Below are 21,596 nucleotides of genomic sequence, written 5' to 3' on the forward strand. Positions count from 1 at the left end.
TAGCAACTGTTTGGGTTTTGTGATCTTCCTTTCTTTCTTTTCTCTCCTCCTGACAACCTACCTGTCAGGAAACTAACCTACTATTTAATCTAATGATGTGTTTACATTTATTAATCAGTTTGAATATATATTTTCCTTGGTGTGACATTCTTTCCCCTTGTCTCCTCCCCCGCATCTAAGCTGGCGTCATTCAAAATGGTAAGTATCTTCCTTCCTTTTTCACTTGAGAAAGTGGCACAGAAGTTAAAGCACTTCAAAGAGATTGTTATCTCTCCATAGCTATTGTATTATTAAACATCAGCCTCCCCATACCTATGTACATTCTTCTTGATCTTTAAGCAGGAAAACAAAAAGAAGAGGCATCTCCTATGTTTGTCTCCTCTAACAGATGAGCATTAGCTTTTCACCTTTCTGCTGTAAACTGACTCGCTTTGTTGGAAAGAAGCTGAACTAGGGCAAAAAGATTTGCATGCTGCTACAGAAAGCTACTAATATAATATCTCTACCAATTGATTAAATTGTGAAGATGTTTGATTAATGATAGCTTGGTCAAATGTGACCTTTTAAATATAGGACAGGATGTGTGTCGTGACTTGCAAGATTTAAAGTGGAGTTTTAAGCTGTGGACAAGGGGAGGCTTTGCTTGTCCGTTTTGCTCAGCATGTCTCAAATAGGTTTTAGCTGTAGCAAATTAGGTAGAGCTAGATGAAATGAAAGCCACCTCCGGATGAATTATCCAACTTAAAACAGCTTTAACATACTATTTTTAGATTTAAATATTCCTGTTTCATGGTGGGAGATGCCAAAGTTAATCTACTTATGAAGATTCAGACTTCTGAAGTTTCCACATGGGGTCTGTTCAAGAAAACAAATTTTCTGTGTTAGTGTTTTAAACAAGTTTAATTTTTGAGTTTTATTTTAGCTAGAGGAGGCAAATTGCTATCCAGGACCACATTTTGGTATGTAGACAAATCCTTACTGAGCCAAATTTTCAAGCATGTAAACTCGGATTGTGCCACCAGCTTAGATGAAGCGACAGGATTTCTGCCATCAGCCAAGGAATTTTCTTCTCTGGAATCAGTCAGTGCAAGTGGTAGGTGAGGGGAAAGGATGACATGGCACTAGACACTCCTCATTTTCTGCTATTTCTGCAAAAAGTAAAAAAAGCCTGATCAAAGGTGTTCAAAAATCTCTCTCCTCTTACTTTAAATGGCAGTAGACTGACTGTATGGAATTGTAACAGTCAAGTCACAGGAGGCAGGTGACAGCATTTTGCTTGGTTTCAGACACTGCAGTAGGGTCTAATGAATGTATCTGCTCGTTAATGCTTGAGCTCTAATTCATTGTTATATATAACATTACTGTTAGTGCTGCTGATCTACAGCAGAGGGCTGAATGTGCAAATAGCTTTTCTTCCAGTCTGGAGCTAAATGTTGCTGGCCTGGCTGCAGTCCCAGCTGGCTGGTTAAAGAAATGTGTCAAGGGATCACAGGAATATAGACATCAGTGGCACATTTGGAATTAAAGCTTGTTCTGAGCTCTTGATTCTTTTATTCTCCTTAAAGATTTCTATCACAGTGCAGTGTGGATAACTCTTTTTAGCACAAAGAACCTGTCCAAGCAAGTGTCTGAAGTATGGTTTCAGATGGGTTTTCTCTAAGGAAAATATTTGTCTTTAAATCTTTTCAGCTCTAATTAAGCCTGCATACCTACATTTCATGTCTGTGTGAGCTGTAATTGCTAACATTTGCACAGAGGAGCAAATGAGGAGCTGCCATGGCTGCTTTGTAAAATGCAAGTGAGCAGAATCCAGCAGCCAGGCCCAGTCAGTTTTAATGGCTGACTGACTGCATCTCTCAAAAAAAAGGATGGAGCTCTGCTGCATTTGGAGCCTGCTCAAAATAAATGTGCCTTCACTTCAGAGCTGGGGATTGCAAGCGCTTCTTCCCTTCAGGGATTAGACTGCTTTGTGCAGCACTGCCAAGGGAAGCTTGGGGAAGGGCTGTGCTTGGGCAGGAACTGCAGCCACAGGACCGAGATGCTTTCACTCCCCTCCCAGCCCATGGTGGAGTTACCAAAACACAAGGCTGGTATAGCAACCTGGGGTAACAGCTACAGAAATAAGGAAGGGAGGGAGGAGAAGCAGTTGTAGCTGGCTGGATAGAGCAGAACCAATTCTTGTTCTGCTGTGCCTCGGTCCTGCCTGTCCTGCTGGTGCAGCAGGTATGTGTGGGTGTGGTGGAGTTGTCTTATCCCCATTTTCCCTCTTCCCTTGAGGCAGTAGTAGCTGCTTGCTAATAGGCCCATGGCAGAGGGGATGGACCTTAGCTCAATTATGCTGTGGATCCAAGCTTGAAGAAGAACACTTCATTTCTTCTATTTGTGGGTTTGCTTGTTCTGCGTGAATGGATGAGATGAATCTCTCTGTGCAGCATGGATATGTGGGAGGTATGTGCCTTTCTGTCTCCAGGCAATAGCTACCTTGCTTCTGGAATCATCTTTTTGGCCTGATTTTTCACCTTGGCTGGCTGTCTGTGTAAGCGAAGGCATAGTCTGAGATTGAATTATACTGCTGAAATGTTACTGATGTGTTAAACTGGTCTGAAATCAGACTCTGACTACTCATGTCAGCTCTCTGGGAGTAAGGAAGGAGCTGAATTGCATCCATCCAGCAGAATCAATCACTGCATGCAAATCTGGTACCTTGTCTGAGACTTCAGCAGAGACTTTACTGTGCTCAGGTGAGATACCAGGTCAGGTACATGAATGTCTACTAGTGAACCAAAGCCACAAGTCTGTTGCATCAGCTTTTATCTACTATGGTTAAAATAGAATTTATTCTCTGGGGTTATTACTGTCACTCATTATTAAAGGTCTAATTAATGCTGTTGATTCTTTATTATTGGTTTAGAATTAATTTCTTATTTCCCACTTCATGAATGTTAGCTATGTAAAAACAAAGGCTTTAATTAATTGAATGACTTAACTTTTCCAATATACATCAGGCCTGTTCTTTTCCACGTATGTATCCAGAAGGGCAGAATAAGAGTGACATATGGTAAAAGGAAGCAGAATGTCTAAGCTCAGGGCATTAAAGTGGTAATAATAAAGGCTTCACTAAATGGAAAATACCACCAGTCTACTCCGAACTGTCTTGATCCTCACTCAATTCATTTTTATTGTTTATAGTGTTAATTATTCTGGGGGGGTAAAAAAATTTATATCAATTTAATTCATAGCATGGTTGTTAAACTGTAAATAACTAAAACTGCTGAAGCTTTTCCTCTAATAAAATTGCAATTGGCCTTTTAAAGTAACTGCACTAATAAATTTTCCTTTTTCCTCCTCCTCATACTTAACAGAGCAGAGATCCTTAGCTGCCGTAAGTCAGTGTCATTCTTTTAGTCCTGTGGTGTTCTCTAGCCTACACCAGCTGGGAATTTGGCCCAAAGCAGGGCTGTGACAAGGGAAGAGAAACATCACTTCCAAGGTATTCACGTATTGGATTGTTACTCTGGCTGAAGTCAGTGCACTGCTACTTATAGAGGAGCAAAAAAGGACATTACAATTATTTCTACTCATTGAGATGGCTTATACACAGTTATAGAAATTTGGAGTAAAAAATATGGTTCTGTTTTGCAGCTGCTGCTGGTTACATGTTAAACTGGTTTTGTTAGCAAACAGAACCAATGGTAACTGTAATGCCCCACTTTTCCTCAGGATATGTAAGTACTGGCATGCTGCTGCTTGGAGCAGCTTCTGATCCACATTGTACCTGATGTCAACAGTGGGGCTGCAAAATGGGGCAAACCCTTCTAGATCCATCCTATTTTAGTCCCATGGTTTGAATGTCCATAACTACGCACTTGAACAGCCTGGACACCTGCTGTGGAAGGACAAGAGCCTCCAAAGGATGAATACTTTTATAAATGATGATATGAAGGACTAAGCCAGTCTTCTCAGGCAGTATGTATGGTTAAGCAAAGAGGTGAAGGGAGGTCTTCCATATTGTGAATAGCCTGTCCTCTCCTTCGTAGCAATCTTAGACTGTTCCGATGTTTTATTTTTATTCTCTGTGCCATTTCTGATAGCAGCCATGCCTAGAGATAATTTTTTTCTTAAAATGACCTTAGATATAGTAATTCTTTTGTGTACAAGAGTGCTTCAGGATTCTCTGCTTCCTACTGTCAATATATTTCTGGGGTTTGGCTGTGAAGTGTCTCTCGCTGTGCTTAATGTACTTCTAGCCCGCTTCGTCTACAGAATCTTCATTAAATATTGAGGCTCGTACGTTTAACCTTTACAGCTTTGCATGTGTACAGAAGATTTTATACATGAAAATGCACATTTCCAGATGCAGTGATCCCGTATTGTTGTGTTTGTACCCCCAAATTCCACGTACCTTCGCATTCTTACAGCAGGTATGGGGTATTCTGGGAGCAATTTTCCCTGCATGGGAGTGTGGCAGAAGCCCCAGGGTGGAGCACAGTCCTGGCACTTGGCTCTGGTTTTGGGTGCTGGATTGTGCAAGTGCTTCACCCTGTTCCCCCACAGGATATAGGGCAGGGGTCTCCCCCATCCTGCCAGCAGAACCTCCATCTCCCTGTAAGAGAGTCTTGGGAAAGGCCACCACCCAAATATGTCGCATAATGACATTGTTGTAGCTGCAGTTTCCCAGTTGTACATAGAGAGTCATTTCTCCCGTTGCAGACATGGGAGTCTGTGGACACACCAGAAATTGGCCTTTACATGTCAGATTGCAAGGAACCTGCTCTGGTGCCTAATTATTCCCAGTCTGCAGGGCGGCTGAGTCCCTGTAAATAGCACTTAGTCTAGTCTCAACCTGTTAAAAGTGGATGACGATTAACATTTTTTTTTCTCCCCCAAGTATTTCATTTTGACAGCACTATAAACAAAAGCTCTTCTATGCATCTTTTTTTGCTGAATTATTTATTTGAATGTAGATATGAATCATCGTTATTGCGGAATACAGTGCAGTCAGGTCCTAGTACTAAAACATCAGTGCTAATTAGCTGGAAATAAAATTGTCAAAAATACTTGATTCTAATTAGGGTCTTTTCAATGTTTATACACTATGGACTTGATCTTCCTCTCAATGACTGTGTAAATCTGGAATGCCTTCATTTCCTCTAGTATGGTATTCATGCAAATAAGATGGTAACTTTATGGCTCGTTCTAATGGTTATTATACGCTGTTAGCTAAATGAGAAAGCAGTTCAAACTTTAAATTGTTTGATTAAGTAAAATCAGTCCACATGTTTTCTGCTGCATATCTAAAGCACAGAAATATTACCAGCTCTGCAATTCCAGAATTACAGATCTGACCATATTCTGAAAAACAGCCCCATAGTGTTACCTATTTTACATACAACTATGTATGTATAATTAACTTACTCCTTTTTATAGATGGAATTGTTCCATTTGTATGGCAAAAGTGTTAGAGCTGATCTGTACAATGAGCAGTAAGTGTTGAAAGCTATCAAGCTTCTGTCAGGTTTCCCCACATAGTTCATTTTACCATTATCTTTCTCTTTGAAATCAACTATGTTTTTTTCTTAAGTGAAGCTACTTCTTGGTTTAATTCCCCACTTGTTTCGTTCCCTATCCATTTTCCCAGTTTTCCTGTTCATCAAAATACCCAATCCTGCAGTATTGCCTCTGCTTTGTACTTCTGTCCCAAGAGGTTTGTAGAATAACCTTTTGATGGGTGGGCCCAAAACTTACATTTAACCAGATGTGAAATGAGTTTGGATTTAGTATTTTACTCTATGTTTTCACAATTGAGCCAAAGTTTAGATTTGTATCTGAACCTCACTGAGCTCTGAAATAGGTCACATCTAATGAACATCTCATCATTGATAAGCAGAAATTTTTTGAATCCTGAGCTGACTCTCACTGGCTCCTGGTGATCAGCCTGGGACAGCTGAGACATTTCTGCAATTCCCTCAGTCCAGATTTACATGCTGTAGGCTGTTCTCTGTAAGGTCCGTGTCCTCTACTTTATAAGTATAAAGACAGAAAAAAAAAGTATATTCTTTTGTTTTTCTGAAATGAAGATGAGAGTAAATCCTAACTTCTTTTTGTTAAGAGTTAAATTCAAATGCAGTTGTGCCAAACTAACATGGTTGCTATTAACATGGTTAAGCTATATATTTTTGCAGCTACTTAAGTAGGAGCTAAAGTAGAAAACATTTTTTACAGCAAATAATTGACGTGGTTTTTCTGCTTTATAAATTGCTTAAGGGGAGTTTACGATTTTATTCATAGATTTATAAATTAGTTATAAATGTTTGGATAATTCTATGGCTAATCCTTGAGCTGCTAAATAGTTTATAAACTCTTTACTTTTTATTTTGAGGATTTTTAATTTAGAATTCAGAGGCTGTCAGTAGCTGGCTTCCTGTGTTCTTGACTAGTTCTGGATGGGTATCGATACCTTTAAGAGTACTTGCAGTAGTAAAGAGATAAAAGTGACTTTAGCGTGCTTGATTTAGCAACACAGCATATTAGGTTTCTGGTATGACCATCCCAGTTGGAATCTTGCTGTCTGGGAATATTCTCTAAAGTTTAGTCCTGAACCAGGTCTGAACTGATCCCTGATAAGGGTGAACTACCTCAGATATTGACTGAGGGATTTGCTCACCCCACGATCTCTGAGGTCAGGAAAGAATAGAAACTGCTTTGCTGTTTAGCTGAGAATTAAGTTAGAGAGGTCTTCTGAAGAAATGGATCATTTATTTTTCCACATAGGCCCTGAATTAATTGCCAGATGAAACCGTTTCCCTGTGTCAGCGTCCCTTGCTGTCCTGAGTTCTGTTTAATGGAGACTTGAGCAGGTTCTGTTGTGCTGCAGCCCCATTAGTACAATCTGGAGAGGCCATGTAGGGCGCTCACAGATGTATAGTGATACATACATTTGCGTTTGATGAAATATAACCCAATAAATTGAGAGATTGCATTTATCACCTGTCTGAGGAGGCTGAGTAGGGAATGGGAGATGCTTAGGAAAGGGCTGTTCAGTGTGCTTTAGGTTGTATCTCATTTCATTGCAGAAACTCCAACTCAGTCAATTCTGTTGCATTTAAGATGACTGTAATGAGGGATGTAATGTCTCTATGAATTACCTGAAAATCTTTTAAAAGCTCTGTCACTATTCTTTCCCTTGAGATTAAAGATGAATCTTGGGTATTTGCCATCTAGGAATCTACCTAATTACCTGAGGTTATACATCGGTCAGTTAGAGCTATTTTATGAAGGACAAGGGAATTGTTCTAGTGTTTGTAAAGTCAGAAATTGGGCACAATCATTTCCCTGCAGATTGATCTGGGGAGACAAAGCTAGGAAATTCCTAACAGGAAACTCCTATTTCATGAGATGATCCATCTTCTCAAGTGGGTCATCACCTCACCTGTTGGCCTTGATTGCATGAGGGCCTCAGACTGGGCAGTAGACAAGGCTCAAAGGATGTATTGCTGCATCCCAGAAAGCTGTTGGCTGTTCACAGATCCAAAGGTATTTCCTCTAGTTATAAAGCAAACTTCCCTTTCTAGGGGACATTTCTATACCTGAATAAAAAGAGTAAGGATGCTATCAGCCCTTCCCTTCACAGAGACAGCCTCATGCACTACAGCAGCAGCTTTGCAGCCCCATTAGCTTCATCACTTTCCATGCCTTTCCCAGGCTGCACTGAACTCTACTCCCTGAGCGGCGCCCATTCTTTCAGAGCATTTTAACTAGCAAAAGAGTTGCTCATATGGAGCAAGTAGTTTTGCCATTCCTTGAAGATCTGTGCTCCCCATTTGGCTTGTCTCATTGACATTTCTCCCTGGCCAGTTCTTCTGGATTTTGCATGGTGCAGGCTGGAAGGAAAGGGTCTCAATTGTCCAAAAGCAAGGTGAGGGCTTGTGGCTTTTGTTTGCAGGCTTGAGTGGGTTATTGCACCCATCCTCCTTACCTTCCTGCTGGAGATGGTTAAATGAGATGCATCCTCTCGCTGATTGCTGCAGTATGCAATCAGGCCTCATTGATATGCTGGGCTTTACAGTAATTTATTGTAATTTTTCAAAGGCAGTGGAATGGCTTATTGTGCCTTAATCTATCCTAAAAGAACACATCTAGAAACTATTTTCAAGTACTTTCCAGAAATATTATGACACTTTGTTGACAAGGTAACTCCATCTAGAAGCAGCACAAGAAAAAACTGAAAAGACGGGGATTACTTGATTTTGAAAAAAGAGTGAAGAACATGCTTTACCATAATTCCATGACACTTCTTTGAGCTGAAACTAATGAACAGCAAGTTATAAAGGCTGTGGATTTTGATGCTTTTTACACTATATCCTAGGACCATGAGTTCCAATAATGGTGTTAATGCTAAGTATGTCTTTTTATGTATTGTGCACAAAAGTGCCTTATAAAACATTGGGAAAATAGACAGTTCTTTGATGGTTTCTGCAAAGTAATACTTTATATTATGCTTCTACAAGTGGTTTTCTACTTAGAAAACAAGGTATTTTCTCCTTCTGCTAAAACACAGCTCATCAAGCCTCAGTTTTATTTTTAAAATTACAGGAATTTATTTTTAAAGTATGGTTATTATCCAAAAATTACCATCCTGACCTGGTGAGTATGTGTAGCAAAAATGATTTGGTTTTCAGACTGAGTTGCCTGAACTATATTTCACACATTATAAGATCCATTAACACATACTAGTAGAAAAAACGTGGCCTTGAAAATGCTCTGCTTATACATATAGAAATCCACAGGCTGAGGTTCTTCGCTTACCACATGTGATAGCCAACACAGAACTGGAGGAATTTCTTTTTAATAATTAATTAAATTACCTGGGAGATAACATAGAGATTAATATTAACATTTCATTTAATACTTCCTTGGGCTTTCTATAGCTGGGTAAACCTGAACTGTGATTTGTGTTTGGATCATTGAAGCACTTCCATAAGTAATAAGCTTCTTTATTCTCAGAGGCAGTATCACACTCCTGTCCCATGGTTTTAGGGTGAAATAGAACCTTCAAGATAATGATCGTACTTTTCTTCCTACCACAGAAAATGATGATTTATTTGCCTCTGGCCACCTTGTAAACATCCTAGTGCATAGGATTTGAGAAGAGAAATGCAGACGACATCTTCATTGTTTATACATACAGTGATATTTATAATATGTGGTTGCCCAAACTAGCAACACACAATTTGATCTAAGCACAGATATAAGTTCTCAGGCTCAGCCTCAAGAATAAACAAAATGGCAAAACAGAAACTCAAGGAAATTATCATAGACTGAATATTCTGAAGTAGTTCCAACTTGTTTTACTTGGTGTTTGACTTAAATCATCAGATCATCTTTCTCTGTCAGAATGGCAATTTTTGTTTTGGAGAACTGCTTGTTATAGATGAGTTTTGTGAGGGAATGGTGGTCACTACGAAAAAAGTCAGCAGTTTCATGATGTGGTATCTAGAACACTGGAATTACTTCCTGACTCCAAACTTCCAAAGAAATTCTGAATACCATTCTTGTGCCAGCACTGAGAGCCATGTCAGCAGATCTAAATAAATGGGTTTGTTTGTGAGCTCAAGGCTCTGATCAAGTCATGTACTAAGGTGGGCCTGTATCAAAATACAGTAGGTGAGGATATTTGATCCTGATGTAGGTCAAACATGTTGCATGCTCCTGTACCATCATGGGGCTTTACGAAATACAATACAAAGCCTTATATCTGAGCATTACATCTTCCCAAAGAGTGTCATTGCATTGTCACTGCACTCGTGGTCACTCTGGTAATTGTGGAGATGCACAGAAGGTAAACATGGTTTATGCCTTTCCTCAGTAGTGGAATTGAGAGTAGAAGAGAATAGAGTTCGCTCTCTTGAACAGATGCATTTTATATCCAGTCTAGAGAGAGAACAAATGTCCTCCTATATGGAATATTGCCAGTTTGAATCCTGGTGAAAGGATTAGTATCTTTGGATCTGAGCCCTGAAAATGCCTGATTTAATACTATGTCTTTTACAATTTATCCTGCCAGCTGATGTTTTACCACTGTGTTTATATACAGGGTTATCCAAAGGGGTGCCCATGACTTGTGTAGGTCATGTTGTTGTAGCAATGTATTCCCAGTGCCAAACTGGACAGCTATTTCCCCTAAAACCTGTGTCTGTCATCAGCCTGTATCAGATTCCCTCCAGTGTGTTTGGACTGTGCTTTAGACTTTTAAGGCATGTCTTTTAAGTAGCTATTGGTAGTTTCAAAACCTACAATCCACTTCAACCAGGCTTTGATTCCAAGGCCACTGTGCTGTAGGAGGTGGAAGCCATATCCAGCAGCATTTGTATGGACAATGATATCTGCAGGGAACATGCTGCCTTTTAAAAGACCGCATGGTTAACCTCTTATGAGTGTTGTTTGTAAAAGAGAGAACTGTGACTGTCACATCTCAGGGTCTGACTTTTGATAGCTCCATGCTTTGTTTCCAACCAAGGAATTTCTGTTGTTTAGCCCTTTTTCAAGGAGATTCAAATGCACTGGAGACAGGCTGAGGATGGGCACTGAGGAGTCTCTTGCATAGCTTCTCCTCACCTGCCATGATGAGGTGAAAGGTGCTGCTGCTACCAGCTCATCTGTGTTTTAAGTCCCCCACAAATGACACCTGTAACAGGTTAGGCTGCTGGGAAAATATTACATATTGTTCATTTGTTTGGGTTTTATTGTGTACCTCCTCACTGGCAGAGCCTGGGATAAGGAAAAAAGTCCTTGACCTAGGTTAAACACAACTTCACAAAGAACCAAAACATCAGTTTGTTATCAACACCATTCTCATTCTGAATCCAAAACACAGTTTTGTAACAGCTACTGAGAAGAAATTAACTCCATCCCAGCTGGAACCAGGGCAGTGTCACAGCGAAACAGATTTTGCATTGCTTTATTAGAAAGCATTGGACTACTCCCATTAAAATTTCTGTACTAAGGATTTTACTGTTAACTGTGCATTGACACAGTATCTTGTGTGAGTGATCCAAATTTAAATGGCTTTATACTCTCCGTCAACATGATGTATCATAATTGCTTTTTTGGACAAGTTACAAGCTGAGCGTAAATATTTAGTATTAATGAGTTCAGGTTTATTATGTGTATCTGCAGTGCAGCAAATATGCATCGATCCATGAAGCATCTTACTATGCTCAGGGCAAGACTTCTCCCTTTCTTCTTCATCTTCCTCTTCCTGTTTATCTGGCTTGTGCAAAACAAAATAACTTCTTTTTCTCCACTTGCTACGGATCCCCTTGGCACCCACCATGTTTACTGAACACACTCTTGCATTTATGTCTGTCATGTCTTTTGTTATGGACAGATTGTCCAAATAGTCAAGTACGTTCATAGGTTGCTGGCCGAGGACTATATCATAGTGACAATGTGACGTATTTTATTTCATCTTTTTTTGTATTTATATTGTATTTTACAGACTTGCTTCTCCTGCTTGTGTGCTGGGGAACTTTGGAAAGCAAGGTGGGAAATAAGATGGCAGCTGTAGATTAGCCAAGAGCATATATAAAAGCCTTTGCTTTCCAGGTCCGTGGCTGCAAACCCCTTTTGTGCTCTCAGGCCAAAGACTTGGTCTTCTCCTGAGAAACTGCCATTGTCATTTGTGTCAAAAGAGAGTGCACTGGGGGGGTCTTCATAACATCAACAGTTCCTTCCTGAATTAGTGTGTGGTGCCTTGTGGTGCCCGCCTCCCTGAGGGCTCTGAGGCCGTTTTCAGACCAGTATTTGTGTGAATTTCAGAGGTGAAACTCTAGGCACTTGGAGAAAAGCAGAAGTGTGACAAAGGGTGGTTCTGGGTTTGAGACTGCAGCTTGGGAATCATGGGATGTGAATTCAGGTTTTGGCTCTGCATCATCTGCCAGCCTTTGAAATGGGGTAATAGCAGCTATCCAAGAGGAAATGATCAGGAGATGCCAAGGCAGTGTAAGTCCCTGAGACTGTATAACTGTACAAGGCAGCTGCCCATATCTGGATCGCATGTACTCAGTGGGTTTCCTGAAGTCCTTGCTCTCCTGCTGCCCTGCAGCTCCACTTGTGGGCCTAATTCTGCTTTGTCAAAACAATCTTTGTAGTGTGGCCTCTGCTTTCCCCTGTGTTCCTCATGCCCTCCTTTCCCCTTGTCCCTAGATTAAGATCCCTAGATTAAGATCAAGTGTTGTAAAAGTCAGAGCCAGCATACAGCTGCTGACAGCTGTGGTGGTGCTGAACATTTGCACAGGAGCTCCCTCAGTGTCTAACATGGAGTGCACAGGGTGACCGGTGGTTCTGCAGCAACAGGGGGCATACAGAAGGAGGAGAAAACTGTGAAAAGATGAGGCTAAAATCAAAGGCTGAGAGAAATGAGAAAGACAACAGTGGATGTTTCTCTCCAAGATCTCCTCATGAATCCTTAGGTTTCCTGCTGCCTTCCCACATTTTATAAATGGACTGAACAGATGACAGTTTATATATATAAACCTAATGAGATGCTGCTAGTCTTCTGTGAAATTGGTTGGATACCTAGTGATAAGCTAATATTTAGTAGCAGTTTTCCCTCTCATGACAGTATGAGTCCTAAATATCCAGTTTTATTTGGTTTCTTTTGTAATAAGGCAGATGATATTCTCATTAAGGCATGACTTGGCTAGAGCCAGGCTCCCTCTGCTCAGGCTGGCTGGTCTGACAAGATGCTTCTGGTCTCTTACAGCTCTTGTGGAGACCGGTCTCCCAGGGGCTGGCTGTGATGGTACTGCCTGCTGGATATGTGCACACTGGTCCTGCCTCAGGGAATGAGAAGAACGCAGTGCAAGGGAAAAAAGGCTGTTGAGACCACCCTGTTGTGGTAGGAGTGGCTGGCCAGTGGCTTAGTCTGCATCTCTCAGTACTGAGCCTCTGCTGGTCTGTGGCTTTAAGGTTCCATAGGGTTCTGCAGCAGTCTGTAATTGCTCTGTGTCTGAGCTGACCTGGCCTGTGGTTAATCATTTACACATATTCCACAGACTTGCTCAGAAAGTGGTAGGCATTTTCAGAGATCGGGATAACTACTTCTCTAATGCCAGCAATAAAATTGCCATTTATATTAAAAGACCTGGAGTGCTTAAAATTTAGTTGGAAATAGTAGATGAGGCACTGCTTAATTTTCTCTTGCCCTTTCAATATCACAGTCAATTTTTGCTGCTGTTTTTAATAATAAATTGAAGAAAATGTGCATGCTGTAAACCTTTCAGCTATGATTAAACTCTTAGAATTTTGTTTCTTATTTCTTTTTCTTTAAGTCTTAGTAAATGAATGGTTTTAAAATAAAGTGGAGACAAGTAATAAGGCCTGTTCTGAATAGTTTGGAGGCCCAGATGCTACCTGATGGGAGGCCTTTCTCATGTAATATCTTGTAATTTACTTAACCTTGCTAATATTTTATAGCCATAACTGCAGCGCAGTAAGAACTCTGTGGTCATTCTGTAGGGAACTCAGCCCTAAAATTGCATATAAAAATTCTGTGCTGCTGGAGCTTGCTGTAAGTTCAATTCACTGACTCACTCAGTGGTTTTATCAGCAATTTAAACTAAAAACACCGGTTTGGAAATTTTAAAGATTTTTTTGAGAATTCCTAAGTGGGTTTCCATTGCGAAATAGTCATAAGAACAAGCTTGCATTGCTAATTGTCATATATCCCTCTCATATGTCTAACAAAAAAATGCCTTAAGTAGTGTTGGCCACTGACCTACTAGTCACTTTAAGCCCCAGTGGAGGCAAGCTTCTTTGAGGGTGTAGATTTACCTATATTTTTGTTCAGCCTTCCAAGTGTAAAGTTAAAACTTGATAGATTAATTTCCTTTTGCCTTAATACAACAAAATACAGACTCTATCAACCACGTCACTGCAAGCTCACCTTAATGATCTGAGCTTTTAGACTCACTCAGCCAGAAAATAAATTGAAACATACTAGAATTAGGTTCTTGCAGGAACATTTTCTGCCACAGGAGTTCTAATGGGCAGGTAACAGACAGACTGGGCAAGGACCTGAATAATAATAAGACACATTAGGGACGGAAGCTAGCAAAATGACAGAAAGTGCAGCAAAACAAAAAGGAACAACAATGGTCATTTTTCTCAAAGAATACCAATAGAGTTATTAAATCACATATTGGAACATTGGCATTGGAAACAGCACTAGCTGAGATTGGAGCTTTCTGCATGAGATGTGTGAGCAGTACACGTGTGTGTAACTGTCACTAAAGGAAGTTTTGGGGAGCTTGAATCTCAAGAACTTTGTATTTTGGGTGATTTAGGCTCTGTTTTGACTCTCAATTACCTTGCACTTTGTAGTTAAAAAGCAGAACAGAGACTTGTCTGACTCACATTCTTCCTGGCCAGATGAAGCAGAGGGCACAGAGTGCTCCTCTCCAGGGACAGTCTTAGACATTTGTCCAGCCATTCATATTCACTGTAGTCACTGAGTGACTTGACTTGGGAGTAAAAAAGCTGACTTTTGTTTATTTCCATAGAAAACAGGGCAGTTTGTTTATATTCTCTGGCTCTGTAGTCCTGACAAAGCACAGTGGGACAGATCTGAGCCTGGCTTTGACAAAGGATGTGAGGAGATTGTGGTAACGGGACAGAGGGGACTGGGGAGTCCTGATCAGGTTTCTCAATTTTGAAGTGGTTTTTGTCCAACTTGAGACATAATGATTTGAGCCTCTGGTTTCAAAATCAAAATGTAACCAGCTTAGATGTTTTCTTCTTATTAGTCTGCATCTTTGACAGTTTTGTGACTTTGCAATCAGACTCTTCCCAGCTGAAATAGGTTCAGTTCTTGTTCTCACAACCAGTGTAAACCTTTTGTGGAAGTAATATCGATGTCTTTTTAAACGGGATATTTAGCTGCTCTTATTGTACATCAGTATTAATACAAGAATCCAGTGTTTCATTTTCTGTCTGTATTCCTGTTTCATTTAATCATTAAAAAAAAATATTAATCCATAGACTTTCTTTTTCTCTTTCAGTTCATTAGCCAAATTTAATGTTTATCTCATGAGAGTGAAAAATGCAGGGAAATAGTTAATTTCTAGTTGTTATGCTACTTCTGGTGTACATAAATGGAAGTATATAACAGACTTAGGAATGCATCTGTCTTTCCTTTTTCTGCTATGCACTACTCAATTCTGCTGAAAGTGAGGAATAAAATCAGTGCTGTTCATTTTCCTATAATTTGAAGCAATCCATTTTCTCCTAGCCTGAAATTCAGGTTATGTCCCAATCCCACTGTGTTCAGAACATGAAGGAAACACTCATCTGTTCAGTCCTAAAAAAAAATTCAAATGTGGCTTTAACATGTCTCTGCTGATGTGGCCTTCCTCTGACACACACTGATTGCCTGTCATACTCTTTAAACCAAAGCTATAGATCTGCATGCTCCATACTATCACTTCAAAAAAGGGATCTAATTGTTTCTGCATGCAGCTTGAAGGGCAGTAAACACAGATTACTAAGTATATTCATAAATAACTCCAATGTATTGTGAAAGTTTATACTTTGCATTTATTTTTATCTGCATTTTATCTGCATTTCACGAATTACAGTTGCTAGCATCTAGTAGACAACCCAATTTTGTCACTTTCACAGGAGGGAATCTCTAGTTAGGAGATATTTTCTTTCCTTGATACTATTATTTTGTGAGTCCTCTTGAAGCTGTTCTGGGTCTTGAATCAAAGCTATCCTAATTGTATTTGATACACCTATGAAATATCCCTTTTTTAATATCTGAGAGTGGATTAAAAGTGTCATCTTGGATCACTAACAAACATCTTGGAAACTCTATAGTTTTGATTTCCCAAGTATTTTCTCTTGTGTCTTGCAACTTTAAATTGTATTTTGTTTTCCATTCCAGAATCCAATAGCAGGACTATAAAAAAGCCTTGGCTCTCATTTTAAGTGTGTTGTGGATATAAGGCAAAACTTGAAAATATGACAACAGGTGACTGTTTAACTGAAAACCCACCATGGGAAATATACTGATTTTACACTTCACAAAGTTTCTAGAAGGCACTTTAGAGCTGCAATAATGTAATTGTGCTGCATCTATCTTTTCTTACCTCTAATCTTCTGTTTTTGTTGTAAAGCAGTATATCCACTGGCTAAATAACTAGGTGCTGATAGCTCTTACTTAACAATTGTTATCTTCCACTTCTTACTGGGTTAAAAATGAAATGAAGAGTCTAGAGACCAGAATAATGAGCTGGTCATCACCAGGAATTAACATTTGTATGCCATTCTAGGTAGGATACAAAACCATTTCATGCACAATTTCACAGAAATGTGTGTTCGAAGCCCAGTTAAGGTTCATCCTTCCTAGCACTGTGGACGTGGTTTAGTGGTGAACATGGTGGTGGTGCTGGGTTGATGGTTGGATTTGATGCTCTTAAAGATCTTTTCTAACCTTAATGATTCTCTGATTCTATTACTTAAAGCTCAGTGGTCCATTACTACATGTATTAAGTGGGTGAAACTGCCTATTAAAAGATAGGTTGTCATGAGCTCTCTGTAGGACTTGAAAGTCTGCTGTTCCAGTATTATACATAATGGCCCAAAAATTCTGGGCTCCTCTGGTTTAAGGTTTTTGTCATGAGACCATCTTGAAGGAAGTTTTTTGGCTTAGCATCTCAAAACTGAAAACTTTGGGGTAGCTGGTGCAGTAAGGACAGAGCTCCTGTGTTCTGTGTGGGCACTGGGCCATAGGGCAGGGAAAGGAGTATCATGTATTCTGGAGCAGAGAACAGTATTTTCTTTGGTTTAAAAATAAATAAATAATTTAAAAAGCATATCTGAATTGCTCTTCTGAGGGACAGAGACATCCCCTGTGTGCTGCCTGGTGTGCAGATAACTGATTTGGGCTGCAGTGCTTGGAGCTCACACACAAGTTGCCACTGAGCTGCTTCTTTCAGTTATTTTAAAGTAGGCTGCTGCCTGCAATATAGCTTTGGGAGAGGGAAATCCAGTTTGTATTATGTCAGGGTTATTGTTCCTAGGTAGAAGACTTTTCAAAGGGGTTTAAGCAGCCTGGGAATGTATATGCCGTACAACTTATTACCAGCAGCTTTTCAGATTTTAACAATAATTCTTAGAGCAAAGGAAAGCAACAGCACATTATTTTTAGTTTATCATCTTTATGTAAAATTAGGTCCAGGCTTTGTGTGACTCTGGCTGCCACAGCTCACCACCTCACTGCACACACAGCACTATTTCTTCAAGCTGAGACACTTCAAACATGACACACAATAAATGACAGCTCTGAAGAGTTGCCTGAGGAATAAAGGGAATTTACACACTTTTAGTATGAACAGCACAGAGCTGATCACCTCTCATGCAGGGAACTAAACTAGTACATTCCCCACTTAATTTAGCATTACACCATTGAATGCAGGTTACAAGGGTGTTTGCTCTTTGTTTTAAGGTTTTATGTCCCTGACAAATCCTCAAACAGACTTTCACAGCTTGGAAAACAAGCTGTTGCTTTAGCAAAATTCCATTTCACTGCAGCTTCATAGCTTGTAGTGATGACCCTTTGGGCAATGTTAAGTACATGTCCCTAAAGGAGCATTTAAGTACCATCTTCCGTCACTGTTAGAGCTTGTTGGATATAGTTTTTGCTCAAAAATTTGGCAAGAAGCTACTCTTGCAGGAAGAAAAAGCACAACACAGCAGTGCCCAAAATTATCTGAACATCCCCATTTGCAAAAGTAATTCTTAGAGTGATGAAAATCAGCATGTGCTGATTTTTGGCAGCTTTGGAAGTTTATTGGCAGCTTTTATACTAGCCATTTGTCTCTGGTGTTAAATTCCTGTATCCGTTAAGACCTTTTAGTAGTCTGCTGGATTTCCTGGGTCTGGCCCATTAGCTCTGTGCATGGATACAGAGGAGAAAAGAGTTTCTGTGCTTTGTATTTGGACAATTCACCTTGATTTCTAAAAAAAAGGAATGCATGGCGATGCAATGAATGTGTTGGAAGACCTCAGTGTGGAAAGGGTTCAGGGTCATGCTGGGTTGCATGCATGAGTGGGGAAAGAGGTACTTTTTCTGGGTACTGACCACCTATATGCCCACTTCACTTGCTTTTCACATGCAATATTAAATTAACTGTGTTTCTGAAAACAAAATGTCCTTTTTAATTTATTTCTCTGAACAAATAAGTAGCTTCTGACAACCCTGGCTAAGAAACTGACATCCATCAAGACAAGGAAAGAGTTTTTTTATGTTATTATTTCTAAATTTAGATGTGAAGCACATTAATAGTCTGTTGTGGCAATAATGATCCCTTTGCTATGCATAGAAAAGTGACATAAGCTGGGAGATCTTCAAAAGAACTTTGTATCTTAGTGAACAAACCTCTTCAGGCTCTGATGATAAGAACTGTTGATACTGATGTACAGGATTTCATGTATCTTTATTTAACAGATTGAGACTGTCCAGTGAGGAAGGAGGGAGGGACACCAATGTACACATCCTGTGGAGTGATTCCCTTTCCTGATTTCTGGGTTTATTACACCAGTTAAAAATATTTCACTTTGTTTTTGAGTTTGTTTCATTTCACAAAGCAGAAATATTCACTGCTGTCCGCTTAAAATACAGAGTGGTGATTGACAAAAGAGCTGAAACCTCTCCTCCAGACATTAGAAGGAATAGAGAGATGGTAATACCTACACTAGTTGTGTAAAAAATACCTGTATGTCTTGCTCATGGATCATGTTAAAGTGAAATTTGTGAGGGGTTTTCTTCCAAACAGAAATGCTGCTCTTCCTGTTCACTGCCAGTCAGGATGGAAGAGTCCTTTCAGAGTCCTTTCTCTTTGGAACTGGATACCATAGGAAGCATTTATTTAAAACCATAATTTCCTTCTCAATCCAATTCGAGCCTGGATTTTAAAAGAAGAGTCATGTTTGCTTGAGGGATTGAGAAGAGCATCTGTACAATCAGTGTTTGAAATAAGCCTGAACTTGTAAAGGTTAGACCCAGTGTAACAGCCCACACAGAGCACTTGGTTTACAAGTCTCTGTCTTAGAGTTTCAGCACATTTCATTAATTTCTTAATGTTTTAACTTTTCACAGCATCTGATCCACAGAAAGGCTTCTTTACTCTGTACAGGCTTTTTTTCCGTTAAAACTTTGAGGCAAAACTGAAGAAACACATTTGACACATTTAAGAAAAAACATTTTCTTACAGAAATGCTCAAAAATTATTTTGTATGTTAATTTATTCCCATATCTCATTGAAATATTTACTTAGCCACAGTTGCTCAGGCAGAGTGGAGTCTGCGCCATGTGGTTTTCCAGTGAATGTGATAAAAACACAGCCTTGGTGGAGCTCCACCCGTTTCTGACAGGATGCAAAACCCCACTCCGTTAATGCGAACATGCATTTTCACTCAGTTTAAACATTGCATATGCTCCATGTCTAATTCTAGGTGACTCTGAACATATGAGCTTTCATTTGCTGGCTTTTAGCTGTGTATCTCCCAATGCAAAATCAAAAATAACTGTATCCCTATAACAGCAGAGTGCTTTTCATTCCAGCCTCTTCAGTGTTGTGTATTCGCAACCCACAGACATTTCCATGTGCATCAGCTGATTACCAGGCACATGTGAGGCTGCAGCACTGGAGTCCCTGTGCCCCAGATACAAGTGAGAGTTGGTCCTTCTGAGGAGAGCAGCGTCAGGCCTTTGTGGATGTTCAGCCCAGTGCAGGTATCCTTAGTCTCTGGTTTAAAAGACAGTCTGCTATAAATAGAAGCAATGCCAGTGGAAGATAGAACTGGTACCTGCATTTCTGTTCAAACTCAAAAAACAGTTCTGGTGAGTTCTCTGTGGATCAAAAAGCTCCTTACTCCTCAGTTACTCCTTTCCAAGCTGTCAATTTATCATCACTTCTCATAAAGTGTTTTGGGTTTGTTTTGATTTGGTTTTGTTTATTATTTTCCCTTTTTCCCCAAAACTTCAATTCTTGCTAGCATTTTCAAACTTTTGCATTATAAAAGTAGTTGCCTGCAGAGCATAGTAGACCATCATTTAAAATCAGATTTTCTGGCACCATTCTCTGCTGTGGACAGTCTTGATCAGTTTTGCTTTTATTATCCATTGTGCTCTGCAGAGGGATTTTGTCTTTTGGTTGCTCCCCAGGGACTCAGGTAATTTTACAATGCAGCCACAATGTGTGGTGTGGCAGTTCAGTTTCTTCTGGAGAATCTTCTTTGGGTCCTGTTGGGGATGGCAGACTCTCAACAGTAGCACAGAGTTCTTAAAGAAATAACTCAGTGTCAAAATGGGCAATGGACACACATCTGCAATTGGTGTTGCTTACAACAGATTTGTGAGGCACAAGCGATTTCCACAAAGCGTCCTGGGTGTTTCAGTGGAATAATGCAGGTACTTAAAGAGGGAGTGTCAGCCCATTGCATGTCTGCAGGATCAAACCCTGGGCCTGTGGGTTTGACAGGTGAGATAAAAGAATAAATTTTATTTTGTAGCACTAATGTATTCTGTATATCCTGAGAGGCCTGACTTCTTGAGCAGCACCTGATCTCCTACCTCAAAAGAAGAGGCATATGGTAGAGGGACGAAGTTTGACGTGCATAGACATGTTGGCTGCTCGTTTTAGGCAGTCCTCCAGGTGCACAAAATGGCTCCAAATCTGACCTTTGTCATGACTCATTTACGCTTTAGCCTATATCTAAAAGGATGATCATATTATCCTCTGGATCTCAATTTAAGATCATGATGAGTCATTTGGAGTGTTTCAGAAAAGTAATGCAGGAAAAAAAAAGTATGTATGTTCTTTGGGAATAAGAAGAGGGATCTCTGAAGTGTTATTAAAAAAAAAAGAGATAAATGTGTGAAATTTGCATGTTTAATTTTTGTGATAAAAATGGTATAGATTTGTGTAAAGCCATACCTGCAGTGTAGTTCCTGGATCCATGATTGTGATCGTGTCCTTATTTCTTCAGTATTCCCTTTCATGGTCTGTTGAAATCATGTTTAGGGGGATAAAAATAGTATATCTTCTGTTGTTTTGGCATCCAACCTCTAATTTACAAATATAATTTATGCTAATCTTGAAAGTGCTTCTCAGATACAAAGTAAAATGTGTCATCCTTAGTATATGTGTGTATAATTTATTCTGATGGAGAATAGACATTTCAAAGCCATTTGATATGAGCAGGGCAGCTGGGTGTTCACTGCTGTAAGAGCAAGGAAATGGTTAAAACAGCAGTAGCTACTCCCTTAACCCAGAAAACATAAATGCACCATGGGATAAACTGCTGTTTGCACAGTCAAGCCAGCTCATATAAAATCCTTCAGTTAGGTATTTTTATTCCTTTTGTTTTGCTGATGATTAGTCATTTCTACAAAAAATTCTTCCTACATTATCCGTTAATTTTTTGGTGAGTTTTCTTCCATCTCTGACTCAGATGGCTTGCCTGGTGGATTAGCAGCATGTCATGGGGGGTTAGCTCTGCGTGGGCTTGCAGCTCCCCGGAGGGAAGGAGCC

General features: G+C 39.8%; 1 protein-coding gene across 8 annotated transcripts in view; it reads left to right on the top strand.

The window, feature by feature from the left end:
- Positions 1–21,596, top strand: part of NYAP2 (neuronal tyrosine-phosphorylated phosphoinositide-3-kinase adaptor 2) — a 136,858-nt gene that overhangs the window by 34,146 nt on the left and 81,116 nt on the right. Inside the window, exon 1 of one of the 8 annotated variants that reach the window (XM_042041991.1) lies at positions 2,358–2,448. The exons of the other annotated variants lie outside the window; for them this stretch is intronic. The gene's annotated coding sequence lies outside the window, so the exon portion shown is untranslated. Of the gene's footprint in view, positions 1–2,357; positions 2,449–21,596 lie in introns of those variants that run through there. 8 annotated transcript variants of the gene reach the window in all.

This window comes from Corvus kubaryi, unplaced genomic scaffold (assembly GCF_017639235.1).
Source record: "Corvus kubaryi isolate FWS band 111438036 unplaced genomic scaffold, C.kubaryi_AGA036_p1.0 37397, whole genome shotgun sequence".
Classification (NCBI taxonomy): domain Eukaryota; kingdom Metazoa; phylum Chordata; class Aves; order Passeriformes; family Corvidae; genus Corvus; species Corvus kubaryi.